The following is a 14,612-nucleotide window of genomic DNA, read 5'->3' on the forward strand; positions in this document are numbered from 1 at the left end:
TCTCCGTGACCGTCACCGTGCCCACCAAGGCACCCCCACCCTTCCCTGTTGCCCACTTCTCTCCTTTTGCCACTCACCACCCCTTCTTGGGGTCCCTATGCCTCGAGGCACTCCAAGCCTTGGGAGTGAAGAGCAACAGCCCCCAGTACCCACTCCCCAGGATTCCTTTCTCCTCGGAAGGAGGCCCTGTTAACAACTTGGTGTCTACTCTACAGATCTTTATCTTTGCATTTAAAAAACATACATAGATACTATTCAGACCTTTATATGCAGGATTTATTTTACATAAATGGGACTATACCATACATACTTTTCTCTGACTTGCCTATTTTTAAGTAGTGTGAATATCTTTCCATATTTGTTTGTGCAGATCTATCTGCATAATTATTAACTGTTGCAGATTTTATACTGAAAACAAAACAAAGCAGAAAGGCTAAATGACACGTGACATCCGTATGTCATAGCTTTTTCCTCAAGTACATAAATTAAACGTAGAAGCCCAAATATGGTATGTATCTTTCACATCAGTTTCCTAAGATTATCAGGACAAAGTTGTGAAGAAGGCATACTCTTATTCAAACACACACACATTTTCTTACAAAGCAGAATTGTGCTGTTTGCATTGCTCTGTCATTAGTTTTTCTATTTAGAGTTCTGTCCTGCAGGTTTCTCCATATGAGCATATTTTGATGTTACTTGATTCTGTTCAACTGCTGAGTATTACTCCATCCCATGGATATACCAAGCATACTCATCATTCCCCTTTTGAGGGAGATTTCAGATAGGCCTTTGATTTCTAGGCCTCTGCTATTGCTGAAATGAACAGTCTTCCATGCATGTCTCTATGCCATACCTCTGAGGTCTGAAGGCTGAGGGGCTGGGGATAATTTGGTGGGAGGAGTGATCAAAATATGAGGCCAGATCTCCCACCCCATGCGCACCCATAATGCTGCCTCCTCTGGCAGCGTTACTGTTAGCCTGCCAGAGACTCAGCAGCCTCCAGGGCCGAAAAATAAGCAGGTGAGCTCCTTTCCTGCATTAAGCAAGCATGTCACAGAGCTGCACTGCCCACAGTGACCAGGGCCCCAGGTGTGGGTGAGGTGGTAAACAGCTCCAAGCTGCTCCTCCCACGTACCTTTGCCCCAGCTGCCCCTTCACCATCCTCACTCCAGCAGCGGGGACACCTGGGGCAGGAGGGGGGTCCACAGCCCCCTGTATAGCCTGGCAGGCCTTGGAGGCCAATTGGGTCAGGGGGTTGGGGCCCAGGCACAGTCTCTGGGGCCTGAACAGCCCCTCAGATGCTTTTCTGTCCAATTGCGTCAAACTGATGCAAAGCTAAAACGCTCTAAAATTGAAGCAGGAGAATTGGATCTACTATTGATCCTTGTTATTTGAATGAACTTCTGTGACTCATATTAGCCACAACCCAGCCAACAGCATCTGTCCTGAAAACAAAGAGTGTGTGGCGGGGGGGTGAGATAAAGAGGTGAAGATGGAGCGAGGGGTGGGGACCAGAGTGGGTGACAAGTGACCTTTTCTTTGCCCCCAGAAAACTTTGCAGGGAAAAAGTTTGGCTGGCAGGTAAAAAGCAGTGAGAGGAGGAGAGCCTTGGGAACCCTCGGGTCCTCCATGCCCACAGGATTTGGGGAAACAACCTCAGGCCAGTGTTGTGTCATGTCTGTAGACCTGGAAACCAGCCTACTGTGTGCGGGGCCCAGGGTACTCTTTAAAGATAATGTCCTGGGCACATTGAAACTTACGCTCCAGGAACAGAATCCTAGGCACTCAGGCCCAGGGCCTTGCACAATACAGACTGGCTGCACCCAAGCTGGCTCTGAGAGGTGCAAATACCCGAGGTGCCTGGACAGTCTGATTTGGGGTGTCTGGGGTGGGGCCTGAGCACGGGTGTTGTGAAAAAGTGTCCAAGCCCAAGAACCTTAGTTTCCAACTTAACCTTGATCTCACGACTCTTGGGAGTGGCCCAGGGCCCCAAGGGTCCTGCAGGGGTAGGGTGCTGAGTGGGTGATCCCAGGCTCCTTGCCTCTCCAACTGGGGTGCTTTGCAGCTCATTTTCATCTATTCTACATGCTGTATCCCCTCGGGTGGAAGACATCGTCAATTGATTTTAAGCACACCATGTTTTTAGGTACCTAGCAGGAAAGTATTGCCAGTTAAACTAAGACAACCTATAAATTATAAAATATATCTCAATTTCAGAGATGTTGTGGTGAAATGTGCATTCTAGAATCCACAAAATAGTGGTATTGAGGTCATGCCCTACAGTGACATCCTACAATCCTTTGGGATGTCTTCTTACCTCCTCAATGTGACCCCCCAAGGCCCTGGCCCACATCTCCAGCCACCTCCATGAACTAGTCTCTCCTTCTCTATGCCTCTGCCCATTGTGTACCTTCTTTTAGGTACTGTATCCTCCATGTTCCCTCCCACCACAGGGCCTTTGCACAGACTGTACATTCTTCCCTTTCCTTATTAACCTGCTCATTCTGAAAAATACAATTGCCCCTTGGTCAGGAAGGCCTTCCCTGACCATCTTTGCTAGGTCATGCCCCTCACCACCACCACCATTATGCTGTCTCATGGCCCTCACACGGTGCTGGGCTCAGCTGCAGTCTCACCTTGTGTGCGATTAGGGGATGAATGTCAGACTTCCCTGATTGACTATAAGCCCTGTGCAAGTAGGGGCTGCGCTGGTTTGACTTGCTATTAAATCCCTTGCATCTAGCACTGTGCCTGGCACACAGGAGGCACACAGCAGTCTACGTGTGCTCGTACCTGTCCCCTCCTATGTGGGGGCTCCGGGTTTCAGTGCCTGGAGGGGAAGCAGTCTGGGAGAGAGGATTATTGTCCCACACTGGCCTCAGTGGCTTGGTCATGGGGTTGGGGGGATGGTAGCTGATGTAGATGCCTACGTGATAGTTGCCCCAGCTCCTGCACCCCTGGCTCCTTCACTAGGCCCAGCCTGTTTGCTCAGCTGCCTGTGGAGCTCAGCTCTGCTTTCCTGCCCGTCCTCACACTCCTCCATCTGCCATTCGCTTTGGTGAACGCCAGTCACTCACCAAACCAGACACAGACCAAAGAGAGGGGCAAAGGCTGCCTGTCTGTCCAGCAAGGTAGCATGAGGAGGTGCCCAGGACCTGCCCGAGGAGAGGTGGTCAAAAATCTGGGATTTGGAATCAAGTTCTTGGGTTTGAATCACTGCCCAGCATGGGGCAAGTTCCTTCAACATCTCTGAGCCTCAGTTTCTCCATCTGTAAAATGGGGATAATAAGAGCAGCTTTGCAGGGTGGGTTTGAGGGATGCATATGCATTGGACTTACTTAGTGCCTGTTCAATAACACCCATGGCAGGGAAGTGCTTAGCACATGGTCTCACACCGTAGGAGTGCTAGTATTATTCCCCGTCAGGGTCACCAAAGTCTTGCCTCCGGGGCTGCAGAGCTCCCATTGACCTGGTGCCCTCATTGATCTGGCCAGGGCCCCCTTGGGAGCCCCTTCTGTGTGGACGGGCCACCCTCTGCCCCTGGGTGACTGCCCTTTGCCAAGTTCATGGTCTGGAGCAGCCAGCCAGCTGGGCCTCCTGCTAATGAGCCCCTTGCCCTGCCCAGACCAACTCCCCCAACTCTCCACTGACCCCTGACCTTCCCAGGAGAGCTCACTCCTCCACTCACCCCTCCTCCGTGACTACTGCTGCCTTCTCTGCGCTCCCCTTGTCTCTGCAGCCCTGAACCACAGCCGCTCTTGCTTTGACACAGGTTTCAGGACCAGGGACGGGGACTGGACAAATAGTCTGGGTTCAAATCTCTCCTTGGCCACTTCCTAGCCATTATGGACGGAATGTTTGTGTCCCCCCAAACCCGTATGTTGAAGCCCTAATCCCCTATGTGGCTGTATTTGGAGATGGGGCCTCTAAGAATGTAATTAAGGTTAAGTGAGGCCCTAATGTTGGAGCCCTGATCCAACAGGATTATTGTCCCTGTGAGAAGAGAAACCAGAGAGCTCACGCTGTCTTTGAACGCACGCACACACACACAAAGAAGAGATCATGTGAGCGTCAGATGGCAGCTACCTGCAAGCCAAGAGAAGGGGCCTCAGAATGAAACCCACCTTGTCAACACTTTGACTTTGCACTTCCCAGTCTCAGAACCATGAGAAATAGATTTCTGTTGTTTAAGGAACCTAGTCTGTAGTATTTTGTTATAGCAGCACAAGCTGATCAAGACACTAGCTTTGCGAACTTGGGCAAGTTTCTTAGCCTCCCTGTGCCTCAGTTTCCTCATATGTAAAGTGGAGATCACAACACTGACTCCATGGGGCTGCTGTGGGGACTCAGTGTGTTGTGCTTGTGACAGTGCTCGGCCCGTACGGGGGCCTGCATCAGCTGCGATTATGACCATGCTGGGCCCTGAGCACACTCTGCCCCTGGGATACCCCTCTCCCCCTCCGAGGACCCAGGTCCTTCCTCCTTCCCCCTCCATTGCCAGGGCCCCTTCCCAGCCCCCTCCCTGTCCCTCTCTACCCAGAGCAGCTCCTCCATGTGTATCCCAGCCTGGGCACTTTGCCTGAAGGACCGAGGCCTTTTCTCTTCCCGGGTGGGTGCATCCAGTCTCCCTCTGTGCACACGCATACATTCTAGGTGTGTCTGGGCTGTGCCTCGGTGCCTCAGTTTACTCCCTTTCAGAGAACCAAGTGCAGAGCACCCCCCCCACCAGGGCAGTGTGGAAGGACAGCGATGCCTCAGATTCCCCCCAAGAAATGTGCCCACAGGCCTTTTCATCCCCCATGCAAACACCTCTTTCACTAAGTCTCTGACTTTGGTGAGAACCTTCTGGCTTTGAATCTGGGCACATCTGATCATGATGCCAACAAGAGCTCTGGTCAGTGGACACTATTGTGTCGATCTCTTGATGCAACTGCCCTGTTTAATCCTGCCAACATCTTTCTGAGGGCGGAACTATAACAATCCCCACTTTACAGAGGAGGAAGGTAATGTAGGCTCAGCAAGGTGAGGTGACTGGTGGAAAATGGCAGAGCTGGCATAGGAGTGCAGGTGAGGCTGACTCCAGGGCCCACCCTCCACCACCACACCCACCCCCTGCAGCCAGGGGTGGCCTCTTCCTGGGCCAGAGCACTGGTGACACATTTGTTTAGAGCACAGCCTAGAATCTTCCAAGAGCCAAGTTCTTGCCAAGAGCCAGACAAGGGCCTGGCTGGGGTGACAACACTGATCCCATGGGCTAAGTTCTTTGCAGTGTCAGCACTGCCACCTGCTCCTCTGGGCAAGCCTTGGCCTGTCACGTAGCTCTCTGCAGAAAGGCTGTGTCCCAGCTACTTTTCAATGTCTCTTCAACTTTCACCCACAGGCAGCGTGAGAAACTGCCTTGGGAAATCCATTCGCGCATACCTGGAGGGATGCCAAGGATACCAGCCACACCATTACCAGGCACCCATCCCCACAGAGAGCTGGACTTCCCCTGAGGAACTAGTCAGCATCCTCCTTTCCCGCACCAACACTGATGTAACTGACCATATCTTCATTTTTGCCTTGGCTGCTGGGAAGCTCAACATCAAATTTGGAACTCAACTTGGTTGAGTTATTCTTCTCCAAAAACTCAACTGTCAATTTCTATTTCTATGTTCATGTTTTTCCTTTATTTGCATCCCCTTTTCCCTTCTTTCTCTCCCTCTCCCCTCCCTTCCCCTCTCCCTCCCTCCCTCCCTTCCCATTGTGTTACTAGGTCCCTGCCCTGTGAGCCTGCTATAGAGTAGGGAAGGTAGACACATGAAGCAAGGAATCCTAAATGTATTTATGTCACTGTAGTGAGCTAGGCAGGATCAGATGGCAGGAACACATATGCCGGGAGCCTCACCTCACCAGGGTCTGAGAGGAGGGTGTGGCCCTGGCGCTGAGGTCTGCGGGGTGAGTGGAAATCCACCGGTAAGGCACGGGGAACAGAGGGAGGCAGCCGAGGGACCAGCTAAAGCCCTGTGGTGAGAAGGGGCTGCTGCGCTAGAGGCACAGAGAGGGGTGGGCCCGGGGGCCCAGTGCTCAGAGCTGAGGCGGAGTGGCTGCACGGAGGCAGGTCGAGGACGTGGACAGGGCCCCGCGGGCCCCGCTGACGGGCTCGTGGTTTACCGGAGAGCAGAGGCCAAACTGATAGCGTTATGTATCATAAGGAATGAAACGTAAACCCCTGTTGAAATGAGGAATCTGGAGAGGCAAAGCTGCCCCGGTGGGAATGAGTCCCTGGATTATTTTCTTCCTGAGAGAAGCAGTGGCCAGCCTCCCTCAGGGCTCCTGAAGGCCGTTTGCCGAGTGTGGTCGAAGCGCAGGAGATGCTGAGAGGAGAGGAGGGAAAGGCAGTCAGGGAAACTCTGGTGCTGGTTCAGCCTGTGGCCTTGAGCAAGACCCACGTCCCCTCTGGGCCTCAGTTTCCCTCTGTACGTGACGGCAGGGCCTTCACTTGAGCTCACACAGTCTGACCTTATGGCTCAAGAGTGAAACACGGAGCTGGTCCGACGGAGCCCCCGCACCATGGGCCTGCTCGCCACGTCCAAGATCAGGGCCCCAGAGTACTTCCCCCCCTGCAGCCGCCCCCCCAGCCCCCGGCCTGCGCTCCCCAGAGGTGGGGAGTGGCGACAGAGAGTCGTGGATGAGCCATTAGGGCCTGAGTTCCATCACAGACTTAATGATGGTGTGTTGTTTTAAATGCCGGGCCACAATCCTGTCCTTGCGCCCCCGGGGAGAGTGCTGCCCAGATCCCAGCAGGACCTGCAGGGCAGCGGGCCTGGGACCCCGCCCCCACTGGGGGCAGGAGGCCTCTCAGCCTGCACCAACTGCCCGCCCACATCTCTCAAGATGTGGGGTAAGAATCCCTTCTGGGTCAGATACTTCCAGAGGCAGCCTGCTTCCTGCAAGGGAGGCCCCAATATTGGATCAAGGGGGTGCAGCAGTGGGAGGAAGTGAAGAAGGGGAGAAGTCTGAGATCTAGAGCTCGCTCTGGTCATGATTTACTGTGTGACTTCAGGTAGGTCACTTCTGTAAAATGAGTGTGCTAGTTTGGCCCTCTGGTAAACAGACTCCAGGTAGGACTAGGCATGCAAGAGATTTATTGGGGGAAATGCCAGGGAAGGATAACAGGAAGAGGAAACAGCAGGCAGGATGCAGGTGGACATCTCAGGTATTGGGTAGGAGGGGCCTGGGGGAAGCTGGCCTGGGTGTAGAACATGGTGGGAGATGCAGAGAGATGGCAGCCAGGCCCTCAGCCACCACAGTCCCTGCAGCAGGAGCTCCCAAAGGAGAGCCACTGGCACCCCCTCAGTGCCCACCTCGCTGCGCCATGGGACTCCACTGGGCTGCGCTGTAAACTGGGAATGCTGTCTGCCCTGAGGGGATGCGCTGGTTCCGCCCCAGGATTTGAGGCAAGGCTGGGGGAGGGAGGGCAGCCCCACTAGCAGCCCAGGAGAGTAACAGGGCCAGGCTGAGCCCCAAGTGCCCCTCCGCCCACACCAAGAGGTGAGTGGATGTCACCCTGAGGCAGGCTTGGAAGGGTAAGGAGCTGATGAGGCCTCACTCTGCGGACATGATGGAGCTGTCAAAAGGCCAGAGCAGCAGAGAGGCCGGTCGGGCTGGGCCCAGCTTCAGTTGGCCTGGGGGGGTCCAAGCTGGCAGAGCGCAGGGCCTGGGCTGCAGAGAGGCACAGGTGGCCAGTCCTGGAGCCAGGGCTTCCCACCCCCAGGTCCTGCTGACCAGAGGGTTTTTCCACGCTCAGCATGGCCTGTCTGGCTCTCCCCAGGAAACAGCTCTTACTTCTCCATTCCCCTGCAGACTGGCTGCCATGTGGTGGGAGAGCAGCCCTCAAGCCGGGCTGTGGGACTCACCATAGTGGCCAGGGCCCCCCTGCCAAACCTGAGCCTGGTTCCCCTTCTTGAAGTCATGGCAGAGAGAAGGCCCAACTTCCTGAGTGTCTTCTCCTGGGCCTTTGTTCCCTGGCACACCCCCTCTCCCCCACCTGGGCCCCTCTGAGCCCCAGGACCCTGGGGCAGCACCTTGTACCTTCTTCCGTGTTGTGACAACCATTCAGGAGCCCTTGCCACGTGCCAGGGACCGCGCTGGATGCTCCCCGAATTAACTCATGGAATTTCTATAGCAACCCTGTGAATGATGAACCTGTATTTCCATTTTGCAGATGAAGAAACTGAGGTCACTCCCTTGTCCACAGCTGGTCAGGGATGGAACTAGACTTCAAATCCAGATCTCTTCGATGCAAAAGATTACTAGTACAGAAAAATTATAGTTATCCCTCAAGTCTTTCCCTTCCTGATAGTTCTCCCCTGGGGAGGGGCCCTCGGGACAGCTTTTGAGTTCTTTAATATCTTTTCTTTAAAAACACATTTCCTGTTTAATTACCGAAAGAACACAGTTATCACAGTTTCCTACTCTTCGCCAGCGCTGTTCTGCATCTCACTCCCATCCTTCCTCTGAGAAGCAATCTCGTCACAGGTGGCGGTTTTGTCTGGAATCTTCCAACCCTTTCAGTTCTTAGTGAGACGCGTGTAGTTTTGTTTTTTCTCTTATAAAAATAGGCTTGGGTGCATCATGGCAAATTACTTTTTTCAGTTGATACATAGTCTCAATAGAAAGCACGCAGTAACAACGTGGTTCGACCTCATTCTGAAGAACCATCAGAGGGCCTGTCAGATTGTCCCAGAGAGCTGGGGCCACTCCTGCCAATGGGCAGCCATGTGGCTCTTACAAGCAGAGCATCCACGAATTCTCAGGCCAATGTTTCCAAAGGTAGAGGCAGAACGTCACGGCAGCCGAGAGCGCAGATGCAGGAGGCACACAGCAGCTGAGAGGCACTGGGCACGTCAGTCCCTGGGGCTCAGTTTCTTCATCTGGAAAATGGGGTAATAATAGCACCCTTACCTAAGAGGGCCCTTGTCAGCATTCAGTGAGTTAATTAATACACAGAAAGCACAGAAAGCTGGTGCATAGGAAACACCAGCAGCTATTATTATTTCTAGAAGTGGGATGGCCAGGTCTTAGTGTTTGTGCCTTTTTAAATTTTCCAAGACTGGCTAAAGAGGCCAGGCCACCGGGGCCCTCCTGCTCTCACCACTCTAAGGAGACCAGCACCTGCCATGCAGGGAAGCCACTCCTTCCAGAAGGTTAATCACTAGAGTTGCAGCCCCACCCACCCACCCACCCCTACCCCCGACACACTCACTGGGTTGCAGCTTTAATGAAGTTCCAGCTGGGGCCTCAGCGGAGCTGCAGACTCCTGTATACTTCTAGGCCTCATATTTAACCAAACCCCAACCCCACAGACCCACAGTCCCCTCCTTTCCTCTTCCAGGGTCATTTCCCCCACTCACAAGCCCCCATCCTTGCTGTGGTATGGAGGAGGGGGACCCGGCTGTCTCGGGGGCTGTGAGCCAAGGATACTGCATTGATTAAGGGCAGGAGAGTCACTTGGAGCCTCCCTCCTTAACACTCTGAGGAGCACCCTCTGCCCTTTAGTCCTAGGGCAGCAGCACCCTTTGGGACATAAATATTCTGAAGCCACCACGGCCCCCTGGGACTTGTGTGAGGTTTGAGGCCACAGGCAGAGAAGGCGGAGAAGATGGAATCCATCCCTGGCTCCCAGGTTGTGTCGGGGCCAGAGAGAGCCGCAAGCAGCGGCCTGGGCGGGGAGAGGGGGCCATGCCCTTTCTCAGGGCGGGCTTGCCCATGCTTCTCTGGCCCAATTTTATTTTACTGACTCTTCAAAATAATCTGAGGAAGTCAGTATTATCATTAGTTCCATTTTAAAAATGAGAAACAGGTCCAGAGTAGGGAAGTGTCTTACCCCAAGTCCCGGCTCAAGGACCTACCAAAGTCTGAAGAGTTGTATTTGATGAGGGTGACAGCTTGGGGCTCCCCAGCCTCCCCACTGCCACCCCTGTGCTGAGTGAAGCAGACCCTGCTTCTCTGGAGCACTGGGTGGCCGCCGGGCAGGCCGGGTTGCAGGACCCCCTTCACCCATCCTAACCTGCCCCTCCCTGAGGCCCTGCTCCCTTGCTGGTGACAGCTGGGCTCAGCCCCATTAGCACCATTTTCACTAACAGCTCTGAGGTCGGGGGTGGGGGTGGTGCTGACGGGCTCCCCCAGGGCCCAGCCCTCTTTGCTACACAGATGCCGCCATCCCCACCACAGAGGCCACAGTCTTCCCTGCCCTTCTACTCCAAGCCTTCAGTCAACCCCTGAGGTGCTCCGGGGCCAGCCAGGCTCCCACCTCAAAGTGGCCCTAATGCGCCTGGCTCTGTGACCTGGGGCTCAGCCCCAATATCACAGCAATCTCAATAACAATAAAATGCACTACCTGTCAGGAAGATTTCTCGTGTACCAGCTGTTCCAGGCCATTTTATGTACATGTTCATTTGTTTTAACCTTACAGCCATTTTGAAAAGATGTTAACTGTACCCATTTGACAGCTGAGTAAACTGAGGTTCTTAGGTTGTGTTCCCCGCGAAGCAGATCTTAAGACATGGGCTTACTGTGAGTGGTTTACTTAGGAGTTACTAGGAAATACTGGTAAGGACGAGGGGGAATGAGACAGAGAAGGGAAGAAAACCATGAAAGAGTTAGTTACCAAGAAAATTACCCCACAGGCAGCTGGGGCTCGAGCTTCTTGGGGAACTTGGGAGACAGTGTAGAATATGCTTCAGAATTATCCCAACCGCAGGGTGACAGAGCTGGGGTATTTGGTCACCAACACCCAATGGTTGCTTCAAGGGCATCTGTGTTCTGGTGCTCCCAGCCTGGCCCATGGGCACCTGTCTTCCTCACACACAGGAAAAGCCCTCGGGAGAGTCAGAGTTTGCAGTAAGCAGCCCTGAGTGTGAAGATGTGTGTGCCAAGAGGGCATGGCTGGGCATCTGCCATACTTTCTTCACCAAGGCCTAGAAAGGGATGGCCACTTGCTCAAGGGCACTGTTTGTCAATGGCAGAGGCAGGATTTGAACCCAGGTCTGTCTGGCCCCAGGGTAGGAATGGGAACAGGACTAGGGCTTGGGTCTGATGTGGGCTCTGGAGCTCAGCTCCACTCTCTGCCACACCAAAGAAGCCTTGATCCTTGTCCAGGACAAGTCCAGGAGACTCACCAGCAGGATCCCACGTTCTTCAAAATCCTTCCTTGCCCTCATCCTGGCTGCTGGGATGTTGGGGAGCTCAGATAGGTTCATTCTGCCACATGGAAGCCAGAATCCCCTGGGACATAGAGGCAGGCAGCAAAGCCCACACAGAGAGGGCAAATGAGTGGAGGAGTGAATGAATGAATGCAACCAGCCAACAGCATCTCAGAGCTCAAATCTTCTTAGCAGTGCTCAGCCTTTCACCTCCTCCCACAATCCCACTCACTGAGTCCCAGAGGACAACCCAGAGTCCCCAGCTGCAGCACAGCAGTGGCAAATGTGTCGTTTTGCTTTAACAATTATAACACTTCACATAAAGCCCAAATTTTCAACCTCCCTTGAAAAAGCAGAAGCTCTGGCAAAATCTTCCCACTCAGTGCTAGTTGAGTGGCGGCTCCCTTGGGATGTGGCATGGGCTCTCCAGTTTATCACGGTCTCTATCACTCCCTCTTGCCTCCCTGACACTGAAACCAAAGTCAGTTGCCACTCTGCAGCTTGAACTGCAGTTTTAATGCCACCTACGTGATCCCTGGCAGCATGGCAGTTTGAGGGAAGAGTCCCTGGAACCAGAAACCTGGACCCTGGGTTTTGACTTGTCGTGTGACCTCAAGCAAGTCTCTCCCCATCTCTGCACCTCAGTTGCCTTCCTTTGTGAACTATAGGGCAGACAGGTGATCTAAGAGCTCTTTTTGCCTAGTGTCCCAGGCCTAATAAAGAGGCCTGGGAAGCTGAGCAGGCCTTCCTTGGCACAGGCCCACAGCCAGATGTAGGACAGAGCTGCAAAAAGATTACATGCTCCTGACACTCCAAAGGTACATCCAGGCACTGTGATGTGAGCTCACTGAACATTTCCCCAGCAGTGGGGATGACCCCTCAGGCAGACGGCTCACTGTTCTTGACTTCTATGGGCATGTCCAGCAGGTGGGCAACAGGCACACAGTCTCTGCCTCCAAGGCCGTTAGTGTTAGAGCAGCAGCAACAGCAGAAAGAAAGCTACTTGCCGCCGAAAAACTTACTACCTGCAGTTGGCTTGGACACACAGGAACTTATGGAGGGCTGGGGCCAGGCTCCAGCAGGTCAGCTCCTGGGCAGCCACTGCAAGAGAAGGCACGGCCTGGGCTGGGCACAAGTGGTGGCAGTCCAGAGAGTGGATTCTGAGTCTGAGCAAATTCATCTCAACCCAGATTCTTCAGGTTCCCGCTCTGTGCCTGGACAGCGTGCTCTGCGTCCAGCCAGTCACTCCTAAACGTGAGCAGACATCATTGCCTCCGCCATTATGCTGGTACTGTGGTGAGGGCCTTCCCAAGTGACCGGGTAGGAGTGTATCTGGGAGGGCCACCACCTCCTTCACGGACGTACCTCCTTCTTGCTAGAGCTGTTGTGAAAATCAGGTAACAAATACATATGGAGTGCTTTTGATGCCAAGCACAGTTTGAGCACCCTTCGTGCGATTCTGTGACAGGGCTCGCTCACCACACTCACACGCCCCCCTCCTCACACCCACAGGGCACCCACACCCATCTCCACACTCACCAGCAGCCCCCCTCCTGTCAGTCACGCCCGTAGGCGCAGTCGCCACGCCCCCGGACGCGGCCCCGCCCCCGCGCGTCCCTGCGGAGGCCGCTCCCAGCATGCCGCGCGCTGGCCCGCTGCGCTCCCTGGCTCCCAGAAGCCACAGCCTGCCCTGACTCCCACAGCCAAATCGAGTCAAAGACCAATTAATATTCTGATACCTGTGGCCAGCTGAAGTGATGTAGAGCTGATGATTTCTTTTTCCATTTTACTCCAACTGTGGTTTCATTTTTTTCCCAGCCCTCCTTTGGTCAGTGGTTTTAGGGGCACTAAAGTTCACTTTTGTGGGTAACCTGCACTGTTAGCTGTTGATTTAATTAACTCAACCGTTCTCTTCCTTGACCAGAACAAGGCCAGCCGGGCTGCTTTGCAGACACCCGTTTGGACGGCCAATGGCCAGAGGCGTCTTGCAGGAGACATGTTGTGGTCCCTGGCAGACACTTGCCAGCCCCTGGCCCTGTGGACGGCTCCGGGTTTTCTAAAGCATTTCTGAGCCACTGTCTCATGAGGCTTAAAGAGGTTTTTCTCCCAGTCGACAGATGAGGGAACTAAGACCCAGAGATAGGCACCCAAGTACCTAGGGCCACAAAGCTAGCAACAAGCAGAGCTGCGCTTGCGAGCCAAGTATGCCTGTTTCCATGCTTCCCTATTTTGAGATGGTTTATTCCCCCAAAAGGTGTCTCACTGAAGGAGAGGCAGGGAGAAAGCTGGAAGACACCTGGGGCTGCTCAAGAGGAATGACAGGGAGGAAGGAAAGGAGGGATTTGAAGAAAGATGCTAGTTGAAATCAGTCTCCTGGCCTCACCCCTGAGGTTCTTCCTCATGATGGAACAGATCAGAGTCTTTTGCCCTTTGAGAAGTTTCCAGAAACCTAGCATGAATCTCTCAGTGGCTAGATGAGGGGAACATTCAGCCCTCAACATTAGGCCCTCAAAAGCCTCTGCCCACGGAACTACAGAGGGCCACAGAGGACCCTCAGCGGAGAAGCCTAGGGCAGGAGAGACCAGAGCAGACATCTGAAGAGGCTTTTGAAAGAGAGCTCACAGCCCCAGGGCACGCCAGCAGCTGAGGCCAGGGAGGTGGTGAGAAGTACAGGGAGACTTGCTGTGTGATATGGGGCAAGTCCCTCTACATCTTTGGCCCTCAGAGTGCAGCTGGAGGTTCTCCCAGTGAGCAGTGATGGCCGCTCCAGTCTGTGCAGTTAGCATTTCAGGGAATGCTAGAGAAAGGAGGACTCTGCTCTTGGACAGAGACCCTCCTCTCTTCTCCCCTTCCCACTTCACCTCCTCCAGGAAGCTCCCCACCTCTTGCCACACCTATTCCCCAGATCTGTGTCCAGAGCTCTGTGGGCGTTTTTTTGGTTTTTTTTTTTTTTTGCCACCAGGGTGAATTGTCAATTGATTTGTTATTTATCCCACTGACAACAAAGAGAGTGAAAAGGTAATAATTCTGGGCCCTGGGGTAATTCAATTCCTGTAGCACCGTCAGCTACATTAACTTACTTCCTGGATCTCAATTCAATTAGAGCAACATTCCCCAGCATTAATAAATCAATACTCATGCCATTTGGATATATTTTGAATGTCTTTCATTATACATTGCAGGTCGGGGATGGCTGTTGAATTGGAAGTTAATGGGACAGGACAGGGCAGGTGGGGCTGCCTGGGGAGAAGCTTCCAGCCGTTTGCTCTAATTGCGTCTGCTGCAGAAGAGGGTGTTAGTAAAACAGAGGCCTGGTTAACTGAGTGAGCCTGCCAGAGTTAAGGCGAGTTGAAGCTCTGGTCGGGGTGGACAGAGCCACAATAGCTGCAGGGATTATATTCACCCTCTCATGTATGCATTCATTCA

General features: G+C 53.5%; 1 long non-coding RNA gene across 2 annotated transcripts; it reads right to left on the reverse strand.

The window, feature by feature from the left end:
* Positions 1 to 7,117: 7,117 nt before the first annotated feature.
* Positions 7,118 to 12,776, reverse strand: LOC108385269 (uncharacterized). Of its 2 annotated transcripts, none has more exons than XR_001850249.3 (4): positions 12,726 to 12,776; positions 12,212 to 12,567; positions 11,163 to 11,268; positions 7,118 to 8,915 (listed from the first exon to the last, which is right to left on the reverse strand). It is a non-coding gene; the product is annotated as an uncharacterized lncRNA (long non-coding RNA). The 2 variants fall into 2 exon arrangements; XR_001850250.3 differs by having other exon boundaries at positions 12,209 to 12,567.
* Between the last annotated feature and the right edge of the window lie 1,836 nt (positions 12,777 to 14,612).

This window comes from Manis javanica, chromosome 4, assembly GCF_040802235.1.
Source record: "Manis javanica isolate MJ-LG chromosome 4, MJ_LKY, whole genome shotgun sequence".
In the NCBI taxonomy this organism is placed as follows: domain Eukaryota; kingdom Metazoa; phylum Chordata; class Mammalia; order Pholidota; family Manidae; genus Manis; species Manis javanica.